We start from the raw sequence: 19,072 nt of genomic DNA, 5'->3' as shown, positions 1-19,072 counted from the left end.
AGCCCAAAACCCAGGCATGGGCCCTTGGCCGGAATCGAACCTGGGACCCTTCAGTCCGCAGGCTGAAGCTCTATCCAGTGAGCCAAGCCGGCTAGGGCTATAATAATAAACTTGATATAAAAACTAGAGAGCTAGTAGATTTTATATTCTTCTGATAAAGGTTATCAGAAGGTAAACCTGGTTTTCTGCATTTGAGCAAACTTCTTTGATAACTCAACACAGTGTTAATATTGTTGTTAAAAACTAGTGTGCTAATAAATGGAAGCCCTCTTAAAAAACATCTTAATTTCATGTGATGTAGTTTTAAGATTTTAAAATTGGGGCTGAATATGTATCTTAATAGTTAGGCTGTGCACATTGGCGAGTACAACTTCCTGTCCCAGAAGGTAAGGAGTTCTGAAGCTAATTTTTTATTTATGTGGATTAGTGTTGAGGGGGAAGGAATAATTCCTTCTGAAATACTTAGTTGCAGGCCTATAATTTAGATCTGTGGGCATCTTTAAGTGTTGTCTGTCAAGACTTAATAGGAATTTGACAACAGGTAGGATGGAAAATATTTTATTTAATATTTATATATGTTTATTGTGTGTCAGACACTTTTATAAGCCTTTTTGCAAATATTAATTAATTTGTTTAATATTTATATTTATGTACTATTTTGAGTTCTGCAACATTATCAGACTTGATACTCTTTTTATGGGAACTGGTTTCAAATGGTCCCAGTGGAAAATATAAATAATCCTGTGATTAGTTTCCCCTCTACATCTTATGACAGATATTTCATGAAACGAAATATGAAAAGACCATATCTCTATTTGAGATGGAGCCGCACCCTCTTATTGTTAATGTTCATAGTTTTAAAAATCCTAGGATTTTGCTGCTAATTTTTAAAAAGTCAAATTGGAAAACAGGAATAAAAATTAATTTTTCTCAAATGATTCTGTACCACTTACTTGCATTGTATTGCTACATTTTATGCATCTCATTTCTATGTAAAACTTACGGTGGTATATACTATAATATTTTTACATCCTTGGAATCCTCTAGGTTTTTATTTATTTATTGTTAAAATATATATATTGATTTCAGAGAGGAAGGGAGAGAGGGAGAGAGATAGAAACATCAATGATGAGAGAGAAGCATTGATCGGCTGCCTCCTGCATGCTCCACACTGGGACCGAGTCCACAGCCAGGGCATGTGCCCTGACCAGGAATCGAACCTGACCTCCTGGTTCATAGGTCACTGAGCCAAGTGGGGGGTGGGGGGGGCGGGAATTCTAGGTTTTGAAATGCTGGACAAATTAAAGAACGTGGAAGTGATTCAGAGACTGGAATGATCATGTGAAGGTAGTTTGCAGTGAGATCCCTGTCCTAACTCCAACACACACATAAAGATTATGAATTTAAATGCATGAATTAAAAAAAAAGTATATATATAAAACTTATGAATTAAAAAATTTTGGCAATCATTTTTCAGTGGAGAGATGAGAGCAAGTTTATGGTTCTAGCATTTACCTCTGGAGTTGGGCTACAATCCAACAGACATGCGTTAATTTCATGCTCCGAAAGGTTCCAGTGGTCGGCAAACTCATTAGTCAACAGAGCCAAATATCAACAGTACAACAATTGAAATTTCTTTTGAGAGCCAAATTTTTTAAACTTAAACTTCTTCTAACGTCACTTCTTCAGAATAGACTCGCCCAGGCCATGGTATTTTGTGGAAGAGCCACACTCAAGGGGCCAAAGAGCTGCATGTGTTTGCCGACCACGGGGCTAAACTATTTGAAAGATAATTTAGTACAAGGAGCTCTATTACTTCCTGGCTGGAGGTTAGGAAACTACTGGTGACAGAAATTTGGGTGGGTCTTTGTTTTGTTTCGGTTTTGGTGAAGGAAGAAGGAGGCGCTCTGTAGCGCCTAAAAAACTTACCCAGGCGGCTTGCCAGCCAGGGGGCAGCAGGAAACCGGAAAGCTTGACTGTAGCCCTTGTCTTCCCTCTCACGTGACATGTCCCTCTCCCAGCCTCGCCCGCCCTGCTTCCGGCCTGGGCAACACCCGGAAGTGGGGGGAGGAGGGAAGGAGGGGTAAAGGCGCCTGGCAGGTAGCAGCGGGTGGAGAGAGAGAAGCCACAGAGGTACGTGTTGCCGCAGCTCTCGCAGCTACTATGACTTCTCCCGCCGCGTGAGATTGGTGCCTCCGCGCGTGGATTTGTTGCTGTCACGGGTTACGTAGCTCCCGAGGTTTAACCATAGGACAAAAACTAGGTAAGTCTTATATCGGCTTTCCGTCGTCCACTTCTACTGGAGGGCTGCTCTCTACTGTCAGTCTGTGCTACTGAGTGTGGCAAGAAGGTCATTTTAATCTGGGGCGGTCTCCAAACTCACTTCTTCACAACTCCAGTATTTACCACACTCTTGGTTTACTTCCCTTTCCAGGGGAATGAGATGGGGAGATTAGGTCCTGACCTGTGTCAATTTCTTGTACCCTAGTGGGGTAGTGTCCTGATCATCCGTGGCCTATCTTATTACCTAATTAATTTGGAAGATCTGTGCCCGATATTGGAAGTCACATAGGCTGATCATGTCATCATCAATGAAATAATATAAAAATTGTTTTGCTTCTTGTGTCCCTCTGGGAGCATAAGCTAAACTGAGGGAGCACTTTTGTTTCCATTCCATTTTGTTCATTCTGTCCCCTTCCCAGTAAAGTTACTCACCATCCTTGTCGCACACTGTGTCATCTTTATCTTTGTCACTTTTTTGTTGTAGAAGGGGTCGTTATCTTAATCACCGACAATACTAATTGGGGTTCACAAGTCAGTATTTTTCAGTATTTCATCTTTGTTTTAATTACAGCTTCTTCATCTACAATAATATGTATTCATGCTTTGTATTAAAAGTGTGTGCAGAACATTGAATTAGGTGATACTGAGGTGTGGGGGGGTGGGTGATAGGGTGCCATAAACAAGAAATAGGCCAGAGTCACTGGCCTGAGAGTTTGCACTCAAGTAGTTGAGTTTAGTTATGAAGATTCTGGATTCTAGCAATCGCAGTGATTGAATAACTAGGCTGCTTTTCTAATCCTTTTTAAGGATATTTTGAACTGAAATTTTAAAAAATGTATTTTTAATTAAGTATTGGGATGACATTGGTTAAGATGTTATTTTTTATCTCTTAAACTTTCTTATGTCTACAGTCATGACATGAGAGGGTTTTTTTTTTTATACTGGAGGGTCTCACAGTGTAATAGGAAAGACTAATATATCCTTTTAATCTAAGTAACGTATATTAGAAACAGAAAGTGTTATGAGAGTGCAGGGAAAGGAGCATTTAAACTAGGCCTTGAAGAATGGATAGAATTTAGCTTTGTAGTGGAGGGCAGGCCAGGTAGAAAAAATAATGTGAGCAACAGCTTGGGGGGCTAGAAAGATGCAGGACATCCAACAACACACTGTATGTTAACATCCCAATTTCTAACACAGCCACATCTTCTAAGATTTTACTGGTTAAAAGAAAAAAATATATAATACAAAACTGGTAAACTTACAACCATATCCAACTACCTTGCAGCCAATAAAAAAGTTTATACACTTCTGGTCAAGATGGTGGAGTAGAATGTCAACTGTAATTGAAAAATAAAAACATAGAAATCACCCATAATTCCATCACCTCATAATATATCCACTGTTTTTTTTTTTTCTGTGTTGGTGAGATTCTCTACTCCTGCTAACATTAACCATTTAATCCATAAAAAGTTTATACAGAGAAAAAAAATATGTAATGTCAAAAACAGTGTTAATGTAGTATGATATTTATTTCTGACATAAACTCAAATCTAAAAGAGAAAAAAGTGAAGCTGGCTATAGGTACTTTAATTTTGATTGAGTGTTGTGTCTAAAATATAATTTGGAATCATTTTCCAAATTGCTGGGAATGAAACAACATTGTCTAAAGCCAGAAGCTGTCCCAGGTTTTCCACAAGGAATTTCTGCATTTCCTTTTCTCCTTCAAACTGATTTCTCTACTGGTCTTAACCTGATAGAATCTATTATTTTCCAACCATAGTCTTCAAAAGGACTAGATTAGTGGCCTCTTGGTAGGGTTAGCTTAAGCAATAACCCCTCCAGAGGATAGATTAACATCTCTGGACTGTAATGCAGAAGGTTGTTTTTCTTTTAAAAGTACATGCAAAAGCAGTAAAATGTGTTTGAAAATGAGAGCAAGAGAGTGAGCAAAAATAACCTCGACTAATACACTACAACCTTTATTTCTCTAAGGGCTCTAAGGCAATAGATTCCTTTTTATAAACCCTTGTTATAATTAAAGTTTGCCAGTCTACACACACTTGGAAATCTTTAATCAATACTTTTGACATCCCAGTGAGTGAAAATAATCTTCATTTGCCAGTAGGTAAAATAAATTTTGAGAAGAGATTTGTCTGACATGATGAGAATAATATTTGGGAGTTTTGCCTCAAAATTTCCTTTATTCATCTTTGTTAAAGGGCAGTAGAGCATTTAAAGGTTTCATAGAGTTTGGTTTTTAAATAGTGATCTTTCTTAGGACATAAATTAAGATGGGAACAGGGAGCGGGGAGGCAGACAACAGTCAGGCCTATTTATTTCAATTTACCATCCCAGCAATCCCGTTTTTAACTTAAAAATTTGTCTTCAGGTTGATTTAATGTGATATAACTTACTTGCTGAGATAGTATGGCAGGAAATGTATCAAGACTTTTGGAATATGTTTCATTAAAGTGAAAGAGTAGGATGATTCTGGTTTCATAAATATGTTCCTAGTTTCTCCAGCACTGTTGGAAAATGTAAGTGATTTCCTCATCCTTATGGGATCAAATGTGTGGGATATTGGTAGGTTACATGTTTTCACAGATACTTCTTTCCTTGAAGGAAACGACGATAAAATATCCCCATTTTGAGCCAATTAGTTGTGCTTTGTCCCATGTTTTCTGCCCACATTTAGAATTACACAGCTGTGTCTCAAGGATTTAATTTTTAACCTATTTTTTACTTTATAATTCTCTAGTGTAGAATTCCAGTTTTTCAGACCTATAATCAGAAGTGCATTTTAACAATTTACTGATTGAAGTAAATGGGTTATTTCACATCTTAGGAAAATTGTTTTAGCCTGGCCATTTACCTTAGTTGATTTTGTTTGTAAAAATGATTGTTTTGTTTTAACTGATGCTGATCCTGCTTATGTATTTGATGTCCCCAACCAAAGCAGATCGGTAAGGAATAATATTAGAATTACTTCCCTCCCCTGCCCCCACCTGAGAGTTTGAAAAGCACTGTATGCTTCCTGGAATTGTGAAGAAACTGGTTTCTGCCCTCTTGAGTGTTCACCTGAAGTACACTACCTGCCACTGTGAGAGGAGAGCACTAAGAGGGCTTGAAAAACTGTCAACAGAGATATAAGAACAGAGAGAAAGAATTTCACAGTGGAATTCTAAAAAAAAAATCTGAGGGCTATTTAGGATAAATTTGTAGTTGACCGACACTGTCATGAGGATAATTAAGAGTTGATCCTTGAGCTAACAAAAACAGAGAGCTTAGTTGTTAAAGCGTTCCAAGTGTAATCTTTGTTATCCTTGCACTCAAAATGGCAGGAAAAAATATTTCTAATTTTTTTTGGTGATGCTAAAATTATTTGCTCTAAGAATTATTATTTAATGATTATACTATTATTAATTTAATAAAATAAAGTACCATATATTGATTATTGATAAATATATTAATTATATTATTAAAACACTAATATTAAATTATTTGTATACAACTATTTTCATTTTGGTCAAGAAATGTTTTATTTTACTATACCCTTTTACTGTTAATTATTAATATCATTTTTTAGTTCAGATTTATAGCCACAATATCTTGGTATTAATTTCTAATCACAACAGTAAGTTCATTTTTATGTATTAGCAATCAGATTGGTGTCATATATCTTCAAGTATTGTCTATCTAAAGCAGTGTTTTATCTTGCTCATCTTTTTCTAGCTAGGTGATAACAGGATAAACCTTTGTAGTCTTCAGATAGTTTTAAAGTCTTAAATTCATTGTATGATGATGAATAAAGGAGTAATTTATTTAGTATAGTGTGTTATTTGACCTTGACTGTCAGGTTTGTGATTGGGATTGTTCACTGTATTATTACAAATGTAACTTACGAATTCCTGTTAATTAACTTTAGGGCAAGTGGTAAGTCATTGGATCCTGAATCTTTCATTCTTTAAAAAAAGTTTTATTTATTTTTAGAGAGAGAGGAAGAGAGAGGGATATGTAGAAACATCAATGATGGGAGAGAATCATTGATTGACTGCCTCCTGCATGCCCCCTACTGGGGATTGAGCCTTCAATCTGGGCATGTGCCCTAACCAGGAATTGAACTGTGACCTCCTGGTTCATGGGTCAGTGCTCAACCGCTGAGCCACACCTGCCAGACTTTCACTCTTTTTTTTTTTGCAGTTAAGTGAAAAATGCCAGAATTGTTCCTCTGTCTGATGTGGAAAAATAAATCTGGTACTTTGTTATTTGCACTTTGGTAAGAGTTGACATATTCTTTCATAGGGCAAAAATTTTAAAGTGGTATTCAGCTTTATTAAATCCTGAAATATATGCATATATATGAAAGTATATGTGCTTGTATATTTCTGTAAGTCAAAACTGAGATAAAAGTGAATATATAGCTCTATGTATTTTTTTAAAAAAATTACCTTTATTGTTGAAATGGGGGGAGAAAAGTGGGATATCATAGGGCAAAATTTTAATCCTAGACCTAACAAGTGGCTAAACTGAGATTAGCTAGTCAATCTGGCTTAAGAACCTATAGTCTTACCTAACAAAAATGAACTCTATTTTTTCAAAATATGTTTTTTTATTGATTTTTAGATAGAGAGGAAGGGAGAGGGAGAGAAACATGGATGAGAAACATCATCAATTGGCTGCCTCCTGCACGCCCCCTGCTGGGGATTGAGCCCACAACTGGCAACGTGCCCTGACTGGGAATGGAACCAGCAACTTCCTGGTGCATGGATCAACGCTCAAACACAGCCATACTGGCTGGGCTCAACTGTATTTTTTTTAAATCCTCACCTAAGGATATTTTTTCCATTGCTTTTCAGAAAGAGTGGAAGGGAGGGAGGGAGGGAGAGATAGAGAGAGAAACATAGATGTGAGAGAGACACATTGACTGGTTGCACCTACACGTGCCCTTACCAGAGGCAGGGGGAGAACCCACAACCCAGATACCTGCCCTTGACTGGGAATTGAACCTGCAACCCTTTGATGTACAGGGTGATGCTCTAACCATTGAGAAACACCAGCTAGGGCTGAACTGTGTTTTTTTTCTCCCTCCCGATTGAAAAAGACAACAGCATACTCAGTTGCCAGCCCTTTGAACTGTATTTTTTAAAGAACATAGACATTTGAGCAAAATTAGGTCTATTGATTGTCCTACAGAGAGAAAGTCCAGGCAAAACCTCAGGCATCTCTCATAGCAACATGTTTACTGATACATCTCCTAGGGCAGTGGTCGGCAAACCGCGGCTCGCGAGCCACATGCGGCTCGCGAGCTACGGTTTGCCGCTCTTTTGACTAATGAGTTTGCCGACCGCTGGGATAGGGGCTTAATCACAAGGAACAACAACAGCCTGTAATTATTGGAATCGAGAGTCTAGGTCACTGGTCAGCAAACTCATTGGTCAACAGAGCCGCAGTTTGCCGGCCACTGTCCTAGGGCAAAGGAAACTAAGGAGAAAATAAACAAATGGGACTATATCAAAATAAAAAGCTTCTGCGCAGCAAAAGAAACCATTAACAAAATGAAAAGAGAGCCCATTGTTTGGGGAACATATTTGGCAATGATACATCTGATAAAGGGTTAATATCCAAAATATATAAGGAACTCATACAACTCAACAAATGGAAGACAAACAATCCAATTAAAAAATTGGCAAAGGACCTAAATAGACACTTCTCCAAATTGAACATATAGATGGCCAAGAGACATATGAAAAAATGCTCAAAGTCACTGATCATCAGAGACAAATTAAAACAATAAGGTATCACCTCACACCTGTCAGAATGGCTATCATCAACATATCAACAAATGAGCTCCATCCAGTTTGGCTCAATGGATAAAGTGTCCGCCTGTGGACTGAAGGGTCCTGGGTTCTATTTTGGTCAAGGCCACATGCTTGGGTTGTGGGCTCGATCCCCAGTAGGGGGCATGCAAGAGGCAGCCAATCAGTGATTCTCATCATTGATATTTCAATCTCCCTTCCTCTCTCTGAAATCAATAAAGACATAAAAACAAACAAACAAAAACACAAATCAACAAATGACAAGTGCTGGCGAGGATGCATTGTGTAGAAAAGTGAACCCTAGTACACTGCTGATGGGAATGCAGAGTGGTGCAGCCATTATGGAAAACAGTATGGAGTTTCCTCAAAAAATTAAATATGAAACTGACATTTGACCCAGTGATCCCACTTCTAGGAATATATCCTAAGAAATCCAAAACACCGACCAGAAAGAATATATGCACCTCTATGTTCATAGCAGCCCAATTTACAATAGCTAAGATCTGGAAACAACCAAGTGCCCATCAGTAGATGAGTGGATAAAAGCTGTGGTACATTTACACCACGGAATACTATGCAGCAATAAAAAAGAAGGATCTCTTACCCTTTGAGACAGCATAGATAGACCTGGAGATTATTATGCTAAGTGAAATAAGCCAGTCAGAGAAAGACAAATACCATATGACCTCACTTATATGTGGAATTTAATGAACAAAATAAACTGACAAACAGAATTGATCCAGAGACATGGAAGCATGCAACAGACTGATGATTCTTAGAGGGAAAGGGGGGCAGGAAGGGATCAACCAAAGAACTTGTATACATATATGCATAACCCATGGACACAGACAATAGGGTGGTGAAGGCCTGGGGCAGAGGGGAGGGGCGGGCTACAAGGCGTTAATGGGGGTGAGGGGAGGACATATGTAATACTTTCAACAATAAAGATTTTTTAAAGAGAGAAATGTCCAGCCCGGCCAGTGTGGGTTGGTAGTTGAGCAGTGACCTGTGAACCAGGAAGTTTGAGATTGATTCCCAGTGGGGGCATGCCTGGGTTGTGGGCTTGATCTCCAGAGTTGGGCAAGCAAGAGGCAGCTGATCAGTGATTCTCTCTCATCATTGATGTTTCTCTCTTTTTCTCCCTTCCTCTCTGAAAACAATATAAATATATTAAAAAGTATATTTTTTAAAAAAGAGAGATACATGCCCATTTATCTTTTTTGGAAATATGAATGAACAAATTTATTTGATGATTAAAAGTTAAAGTATTGCCTGGTGTTATGGCTCAGTGATTGAGCAACAACCCATGAACCAAGAGGTCGCTGGTTTGATTCCAGGTCAGAGCACATACCCGGGTTGCAGACTCGATCCTTAGTAGGGGGAGTGCAGAAGGCAGCTTATCAATGTTCTCTCTCTCTTCCCCTCCCTTCCTCTCTCTCTCAAATCAGTAAAAACATATTTAAAAAAATTAAAGCATTGGCAGCTCAAAATTTCCTTGGTAGTGTCAAACTAAATTCCAAAGTAAGGATCCATAGTTTTGTTTTTATTTTATTAACTTATTTAAATATATGCTAAAATGTCCAATGTTTAAAATGATGTTAGTCTTATATTATTTGTATTCTCAGAGTCTCCCAGGAAAAGAAATGGTTTATGTGTGTCTTATCATCTTTACAGGAAGCACATCTTTGAACTTGGTTAGACTTTGATATTTATGATATGTTTTTCATTTAAACTGTACTATTAGATCATGTAGTAAAAGTTGATAAGGATAAATTGGAACATTGCTGGTTACATTTTTTGGACTATTGTATATTATTCTCCTGATAACGTCAAAGCATCTTAACTTCACTACTGTACTGTGATGTGCTGTTTTGGAGAGGCACTATAACATAGGATTAAAGAACGGGGTATGTGGCACCAGACTGCCTGGATTGGGATTCCACCCAGCTCCTCTGCTTACTACTTTACTTGTATGACCCTAGACAGATTTCTTACTTTTTTTTTTGCCTAAGTTCCTCAAAATTTGGGGGCAATAACAGTACCCGACTCTTAGGATTGTCAGTGAATTAATACATATAAACCCTAAAAGCAGTACCTGGCAGGCAATTTACATACAAAGTAGTTACTATTATTCTTTTCATACATTATTTTCTGTAAATGTAGTTTTAACAATCTGCATAATAAAATTTTAAAATATAGTTTTGCTGTTCTATAAATTTAGTAGATTACCAGAGCAATATACTAATCAATTAGTACCTGCAAACAATATTTAATTTCTACATTACACCATAGAAAATGGAAAACTCACATTGGGAGGGCACCAGTAGCCTACAATACACCTACGGTATGTGTACATGGTATCTCAAAACTCATTATGACAGCCAGCAAGTCATATGACCCTGATGTACTCATTCTACTTCTTCACCAATCTGCTTGTAGAATTAGTTAGCCACAGACTCTGGGCTATTGAGTGTCTTTTAACTGCCAAATGCTGAACCATACCTGATGAATAATTTCTGAAATATAAAATGTTGGCAATGGAAAAGGCTTTATTCATGTCTAACCAACTCTGCAAAATAGCTATATTCTTTTTTTTGTAAAAATATATTTTATTGATTTTTTTACAGAGAAGAAGGGAGAGGGATAGAGAGTTAGAAACATCAATGAGAGAGAAACATCTATCAGCTGCCTCCTGCACACCCCCGACTAGGGATGTGCCCGCAACCAAGGTACATGCCCTTGCCTGGAATTGAACCTGGGACCCTTTAGTCGGCAGGCCGACGCTCTGTACACTGAGCCAAACCAGTTAGGGCAATAGCTATATTCTTATAAAGTTGTGTGCAAACTAAATTTTTTTTATTGATTAAGGTATTACATATGTGTCCTTATCCCCCCATTGCCCCCACCACCGCTCATGCCCTCACCCCTCTGGTGTCTGTGTCCATTGGTTATGCTTATATGCATGCATACAAGTCCTTTGGTTGATCTCTCCCCCTTACCCCCACCCTCCCCTACCTTCCCTCTGAGGTTTGAGCATCTGATCAATGCTTCTCAGTCTCTGGATCTATTTTTGTTCATCAGTTTATGTTGTTCATTATAATCCACAAATGAGTGAGATCATGTGATATTTATCTTTCTCTGACTGACTTATTTCGCTTAGCATAATGCTCTCCAGCTCCATCCATGCTGTTGCAAATGGTAGGAGTTCCTTCCTTTTTACAGCAGCGTAGTATTCCATTGTGTAGATGTACCACAGTTTTTGTTTTTGTTTTGTGCCACAGTTTTTTAATCCACTCATCTGCCAATGGACACTTAGGCTGTTTCCAAATCTTAGCTATTGTAAATTGTGCTGCTATAAACATAGAGGTGCATATATCCTTTCTGATTAGTGTTTCTAGCTTCTTGGGATATATTCCTAGAAGTGGGATCACTGGGACAAATGGGGTTCCATTTTAGTTTTTTGAGGAAACTCCATATTGTTCTCCACAGTGGCTGCATCAGTCTGCATTCCCACCAGAAGTGCACGAGGGTTCCTTTTTCTCCGCATCCTCGCCAACACTTATCTTTGGTGATTTGTTGATGATAGCCATTCTGACAGGTGTGAGATGGTACCTCATTGTTGTTTTGATTTGCATCTCTTGGATGATTAGTGACTTTGAGCATGTTTTCATATGTCTCTTGGCCTTCCTTATGTCCTCTTTCGAAATGTATCTATTTAGGTCTGTTACCCATTTTTTGATTGGGTTGTTTATCTTCCTTTTGTTAAGTTGTATGAGTTCTCTGTAGATGTTGGAGATTAAACCCTTATCGGAGATAACATTGGCAAATATATTCTCCCATGCAGTGGGCTTTCTTTCTATTTTTTAAAATATTTTTTATTGTTTAAAGTATTACATATATTAGTACATATATCTCCTTTTTCCCCCCATTGACTCCCACAGCCTCCCCTACCCCCTGTCGCACGCCCTCATCCCACCCCCCCCAGTGTCTTGTGTCCATTGGTGTGCTTATATGCATGCATACAAGTCCTTTGGTTGATCTATTTCCTTCCCTCCCCAACACTCCCCAGCCTTCCCGTTGTAATTTGACAGTCTGTTTGGTGCTTTACTGCCTCTGTATCTATCTTTTTATTCATCAGGTTATAATGTTCTTTATTTTCCATAAATGAGTGAGATCATGTGGTATTTTTCTTTCATTGCCTGGCTTATTTCACTTAACATAATGCTCTCCAGGTCCATCCATGCTGCTGCAAATGGTAAGAATTCCTTCTTTTTTATAGCAGCGTAGTATTCCATTGTGTAAATGTACCATAGTTTTCTAGTCCACTCATATGCTGATGGGCATTTAGGCTGTTTCCAAATCTTTTTTTTTTATTAAGGTATTATATGTGTACATATCTTAACCATTGCCCCCCCACCCTCACCCCACTCCCATACATGCCCTCACCCCCCAATGTTTTGCATCCGTTGGTTATTCTTTTTTTTTTTTTTTTAATATATTTTATTGATTTTCCACAGAGAGGAAGAGAGAGGGATAGAGAGTTAGAAACATTGATGGGAGAGAAACATCAATCAGCTGCCTCCTGCACACCTCCCACTGGGGATGTGCCCGCAACCAAGGTACATGCCCCTGACCGGAATCGAACCGGGGACCTTTCAGTCTGCAGGCCGACGCTCTATCCACTGAGCAAAACCGGTCAGGGCCGTTGGTTATTCTTATATGCATGCATATAAGTCCTTTGGTTGATCTCTTATTTTCCCAACCTCTCCCTAACCTTCCCGCTGTAATTTGACAGTCTGTTTGATGCTTTACTGCCTCTGTATCTATCTTTTTTTTCATCAGTTTATGTTTTTTATTATCCACAAATGAGTGAGATCATGTGGTATTTTTCTTTCATTGACTGGCTTATTTCACTTAGCATAATGTTCTCCAGTTCCATCCATGCTGTTGGAAATGGTAAGAATTCCTTCTTTTTTATGGCAGCATAGTATTCCATTGTGTAGATATACCATAGTTTTCTGATCCAGTCATCTGCTGACGGGCACCTAGGCTGTTTCCAAATCTTAGCTATTGTAAATTGTGCTGCTATGAACATACGGGTGCATATATCCTTTCTGATTGGTGTTTCTAGTTTCTTAGGATATATTCCTGGGATTGGGATTACTGGGTCAAATGGGAGTTCCATTTTCAGTTTTTTGAGGAAACTCCATACTGTTCTCCACAGTGGCTGCACCAGTCTGCATTCCCACCAGCAGTGCACGAGGGTTCCTTTTTCTCTGCATCCTCGCCAACACTAGTCGTTTGTTGATTTGTTGATGATAGCCATTCTGACAGGTGTGAGATGGTATCGCATTGTCGTTTTGATATGCATCTCTCGGATAATTAGTGACTTTGAGCATGTATTCATGTGTCTCTTGGCCTTCCTTCTGTCTTCTTTCGAAAAGATTCTGTTTGGGTCCGTTGCCCATTTTTTTTATTGGATCATTTATCTTCCTTTTATTAAGTTGTATAAGCTGCCTGTAGATGTTGGAGATTAAACCTTTATCAGTGATACCATTTGCAAATATGTTCTCCCATACAGTGGGGTTTTTTGTTGTTTTGTTGATGGTTTCTTTTGCTGTGCAAAAGCTTTTTATTTTGATGTAGTCCCATTTGTTTATTTTCTCCTTGGCTTCCATTGCCTTAGGGTCAGTATCAGTGAAGAAGTTCTTTCGGCATATGTCTGAGATTTTGCTGCCTGTGGATTCCTCTAGTATTTTTATGGTTTCCCGTCTTATGTTTAAGTCCTTGATCCATTTTGAGTTTATTTTTGTGTATGGTGTAAGTTGGTGATCTAGTTTCATTTTTTTGCATGTATCTGTTTAATTTTCCCAACACCATTTATTGAAGAGACTGTCTTGACTCCATTGTATGTTCATGCCTCCTTTGTCAAATATTAATTGCGCATAGTGGTTTGGGTCTATATCTGGATTCTCTATTCTATTCCATTGGTCTATATGTTTGTTCTTGTGCCAGTACCAGGCTGTTTTGAGAACAGTGGCTTTGTAATACAGCTTGAAATCTGGTATTGAGATCCCTCCTACTTTATTCTTCTTTCTCAGGATTGCTGTGGCTATTCGGAATCTTTTTTTTATTCCAGATGAATTTTTGGAGAGTTCTTTCTAGGTCTGTGAAGTATGCCATTGGTATTTTAATGGGGAGTGCATTGAATCTATAGATTGCTTTGGGTAGTATGGACATTTTAATGATGTTGATTCTACCAATCCATGAACATGGTATGTTCTTCCATCTGTTTACATCTTCCTCTATCTCTTTTTTCAGTGTCCTGTAGTTTTCCACGTATAGGTCTTTTACCTCCTTGGTTAAGTTTATTCCTAGGTATTTTAATTTTTTTGGTGCGATGGTAAATGGGATTGCTTTTTTAGTCTCTTCTGTAAGTTCACTATTGGTGTATAGAAATGCCATAGATTTCTGTGTGTTAATTTGGTATCCGGCTACATTGCCGAATTCCTTTATTAAGTCTGTTAGTTTTTTGATGGAGTCTTTCAGATTTTTTATGTACAATATCATGTCACCTGTAAATAAGGACAGCTTTACTTCTTCTTTTCCAATTTGGATGCCTTTTATTTCTTTTTCTTGTCTAATTGCAATGGCTAATACTTCCAGTACTATGTCAAACTGGAGTGGTGAGAGTGGGCATCCCTGTCTTGTTCCTGTTCTTAGGGGAAATGGTTTTAGTTTTTGCCCATTGAGTATGATGTTAGCTGTGGGTTTATCATATATAGCTTTTATTATGTTGAGGTATGATCCTTCTATTCCCACCTTGTTGAGAGTTTTTATCAAGAAAGGGTGTTGGATTTTGTCAAATGCTTTTTCTGCATCAATTGATATGACTATGTGATTTTTATCTCTCAATTTGTTTATGTGATGTATCACGTTAATTGATTTGTGGATATTGTACCATCCTTGCATTCCTGGGATAAATCCTACTTGGTCATGGTGTATGATCTTTCTGATGTACTGCTGGATCCTATTTGCTAGAATTTTGTTGAGGATTTTGGCATCTATGTTCATGAGGGATATTGGCCTGTAATTCTCTTTCATTGTGTTGTCTTTATCTGGTTTTGGTATTAGGGTGATGCTGGCTTTATAGAAGGAGCTTGGAAGTATTCCTTCCACTTGAATTTTTTGGAATAGTCTGAGGAGGATAGGTTTTAGTTCTTCCTTGAATGTTTGGTAAAACTCCCCTGTGAAGCCGTCTGGTCCCGGGCTTTTGTTTGCTGGAAGCTTTTTGATGACTGCTTCAATTTCTTCCATAGTTATTGGCCTATTGAGATGTTTAGATTCTTCCTGATTGAGTTTTGGAAGGTTGTGTTTTTCTAGGAATATGTCCATTTCCTCCAGGTTGTCCAGTTTGTTGGAATAGATTTGTTAATAGTATTTTTTAACAATCCTATGTATTTCGGTGGGGTCTGTTGTTATTTCTCCTCTTTCATTTCTGATTTTGTTTATTTGGGTCCTCTCTCTTTGCTTCTTGGTGAGCCTGGCTAGAGGTTCATCAATCTTGTTTATTCTTTCAAAGAACCAGCTCTTGGTTTCATTGATCTTTTGTATTGTTTTTTTGGTCTCTATGTCATTCATTTCTGCCCTGATCTTTATTATTTCCTTCCTTCTGCTCACTGTGGGCTTTTCTTGTTGCTCTCTTTCTAATTTTTTGAGTTGTTGAGTTAGATGGTTTATTACCATTTTTTCTTGTTTTTTGAGGTAGACCTGTAGAGCTCTGAACGTCCTTCTCTGGACTGCTTTCATTGTGTCCCATAGCATTTGCACTTTTGTGTTTTTATTGTCATTAATCTCCAGGATATTTTTAATTTTTTCTTTGATCTCATTGATAACCCAGACATTGTTTAATAGCATGTTATTCAGTTTCCAAGTGTTTGAATTTTTTGGAATGTTTTTATTGTAGTTTATTTCTAATATTATGCCATTGTGGTCTGAGAAAATGCTGAAAAATCACCCTATTATGATTGTATTGTTGTCGATCTCTCCCTTGATATCTTCCAGGAGTTTTTTTTTTATGTATTTGGGTGCTCCTGCATTGGGTTCATATATGTTTTTCAGAGTTATATCCTCTTGTTGTATCGATCCCTTTATTTTTATAAAGTGTGGGTCCTCTTTTGCATGATTTGAACAGCTATTTAAGTCTGTGGGAAGTGGGGTAGAGTAGTCTTATGGGACCGAGCCCTTACCCTATGAGATCTGACCCTATTTGCCGGTAGATAGTGTCAGAATTGAATTAAATTGTACGACACTCAGCTGGTGTCACATAGAATTGCTTGGTGGGGAAAACCTCTATACATCTGATGTCAGAAGAGTTGTGAGTGTGATAGTTGTATAAGAGTTAAGGAGAAACACGGGACAGAAATCTGGGTTTTTCCAATGTAGTCAATCATCTTTTGAATGTTTTAAACAGCGATTTAATCTGCATTAAATTCCTTTTGATAACCTATTTTGAAGAGGGTTAGCTGCATGGGCTTTGGAGTCGTACTGTGTCAATTTGATACCATCTAATTTGTTTTCTGAGTTTAGAATTTTGTATTGAGTTTTCCTAGTGACACAACTATATAGGCAATAAAATGATATTTACTCAGAGCTCTGGGGTCCATAACCCAAGTTGCACCATGTAACAGTGGAGAACAATGTACACATGAAATGCCAGTGGGAAGTCCAAGAAGTTGGGAGAGGTAGAAGGAGGTTAGGCAAGGAAAGAAATACATTCTGCAATGGTTGGTGGAATGTCATCAGAAATGTCTTCAAGCAAAACAGACTACATTTGATTAAACTTTGTTTTCCATTGTGTTTCTGTAAGAATAGGAAGAGAAATTTAACTGCATTTATTTGACTTGGCCTTTTGAGGACTACCAATAGTCATTGTTTAAGGTTCTGTTCTACATTTGAAGCATGTGGTCAGTTTTAGATTATATTCTGTATTTGAAGCATTTGGCTAGACCATTTGTGTCCTAGTTTTATGTGGTACTTAAATACAACTTGGTCAGAAGCTTATGTAGTAAGTTGTGTTTGTAATCTGTGTTAGTATTCTCTCAACTTGGTTTAAGGCATAAGTGAATTGCCAAATGAATGCCTGTTACAACCTCCCTTATTCTCTCTTGTTACCTTTGGATTTAATATAGTATGATCATATACTAAGAAAGTTTAACATTAATGTCCTGGCACTTTCTGGAATTTTTTTCCCCCCACCAGACCAAAAAAAAAAAAAAAATCACACAAGACCATCTTTGTCTCCTCCCAATCCTTTATTAGGGTGAACTCCGACCTTATTATATGGAAGAGCTTCTTTTAATCTTAGCCTTGAGCTCAGGGCAGATATAAGCATTGCAGTCTTTGAGACTTTGTTGCTGGCCTTGCTTCTCACCCCTTCACTCTGGGAATATTAGCTGAGACTTGTGGCAGAAAGGTGTGTAGCAGAGAAAATACATTATTGGGAACTGGCTTAGAGCTCCATCAGGTGAGGTTTCTAGACCTACTGGTAGATCCTGATTTGCAGGTTGGAGACTCCCACTTTGTTTCATCTAGGGCTGATGTCTTACACAACTCCAGGTGGCAGTAGTCACATTATGAGTCTGTAAAAATTATGACATGGAGTTATGCAATATGGCGGCCTTGAAACCTACCCACACCACTTCTATTTTTAGCCCTAATTCCCCCCTTAATATCTATTACATGTAGTAGCAGCATGGTAGTCCCAAATTCATCACTTGCATTTCACTTCCCACTTTAAGACTCTCCTTTAATCAAGAAATTTAGATCTTTGAGGATTTTACAGAGTTGCATTAATTTTCTTACTCTTTATAAATGTACTCATTGGTAAAATGATCATGGCACCTGCCCTATCTCATAGATTGTAATGAGTAGAATCAAATGAAATAATGTAAATTATAGAATGCTATATAAATATGAGGTAATATTCTTTCTTTTTTTTAATATATTTTATTGATTTTTTACAGAGAGGAAGAGAGAGGGATAGAAAGTTAGAAACATCGATGAGAGAGAGACATCGATCAGCTGCCTCCTGCACGCCCCCTACTGGGGATGTGCCTGCAACTCAGGTACATGCCCTTGATTGGAATCGAACCTGGGACCCTTGAGTCCACAGGCCGACGCTCTATCCACTGAGCCAAACCAGTTAGGGCGGTAATATTCTTTCTTGATGTGTTGTGTTGTAGTGGAAAGAGTACCAAATTTGAATCTCGTGTTTGTTTCAATCTGCTATTAACAAAATATAACTTTGGACAACTTACTTTGTGTTTTTGGGCCTTTGTTTCCTTATCTATAAAGGGAAATTTAAAGTGCCACTTCTCTATACCCAGAAACCCATGAGTTATTTTTTCTCACCTCATATTACCAATCATCATATCTGTTAGTTTTGATATTTTTCAAATTTCCCCCCTTCTTTCTCTCTCCAGTCTCTAATCATTTCCCTTCTGGGCAATAGTTGTTTTTTTTTTTTATTGTGGTAAAATATATGTAATAATTATCAGTTTGACCATTTTAAGTATACAGTTCATTGGCATTAAGTACATTCACAATGTTGTGTAACTATTACCACTATCCTTTTCCAGAACTTTTTCATTATCCCAAGCAGAAACTCTGTACCCGTTAAACAATTGCTTCTCATTTACCCCTTCTCCCACCCCTGGTAACATCTATTCTGCTTTTTGTCTCTGTATTTACCTCCTCTCGGTAACTCTTATTATTGGAATCATTTTTCTTTTAGTCCTGCTTATTTTACTTAGCATAAAGTCATTAGGGTTTATCTAGAAGTACAAATGAGAATTTCATTTCCTTTTATAGCTGAAAAAATTCCATTATTGGACAATAGATTTTTTTAAAATTTTAAATATATTTTTATTGATTTCAGAGAGGAAGGAAGAGGGAGAGAGAGATAGAAACAT

General features: G+C 37.8%; 1 protein-coding gene across 2 annotated transcripts in view; it reads left to right on the top strand.

Annotated features, from left to right (window-relative positions):
• The first annotated feature begins 2,079 nt into the window (after positions 1–2,079).
• The window catches only part of ATP7A (ATPase copper transporting alpha), a 233,049-nt gene continuing 216,056 nt past the window's right edge, over positions 2,080–19,072 (top strand). For both annotated transcript variants that reach the window (XM_080653268.1, XM_080653267.1), the window contains exon 1: positions 2,080–2,263. The gene's annotated coding sequence lies outside the window, so the exon portion shown is untranslated. The remainder of the gene's footprint in view (positions 2,264–19,072) is intronic.

This window comes from Plecotus auritus, assembly GCF_963455305.1.
Source record: "Plecotus auritus genome assembly, chromosome: X".
Classification (NCBI taxonomy): Eukaryota; Metazoa; Chordata; class Mammalia; order Chiroptera; family Vespertilionidae; genus Plecotus; species Plecotus auritus.
The sequence above is the reverse complement of the archived record's forward strand: the minus strand, read 5'-3'. Positions and strand labels throughout refer to the sequence as shown.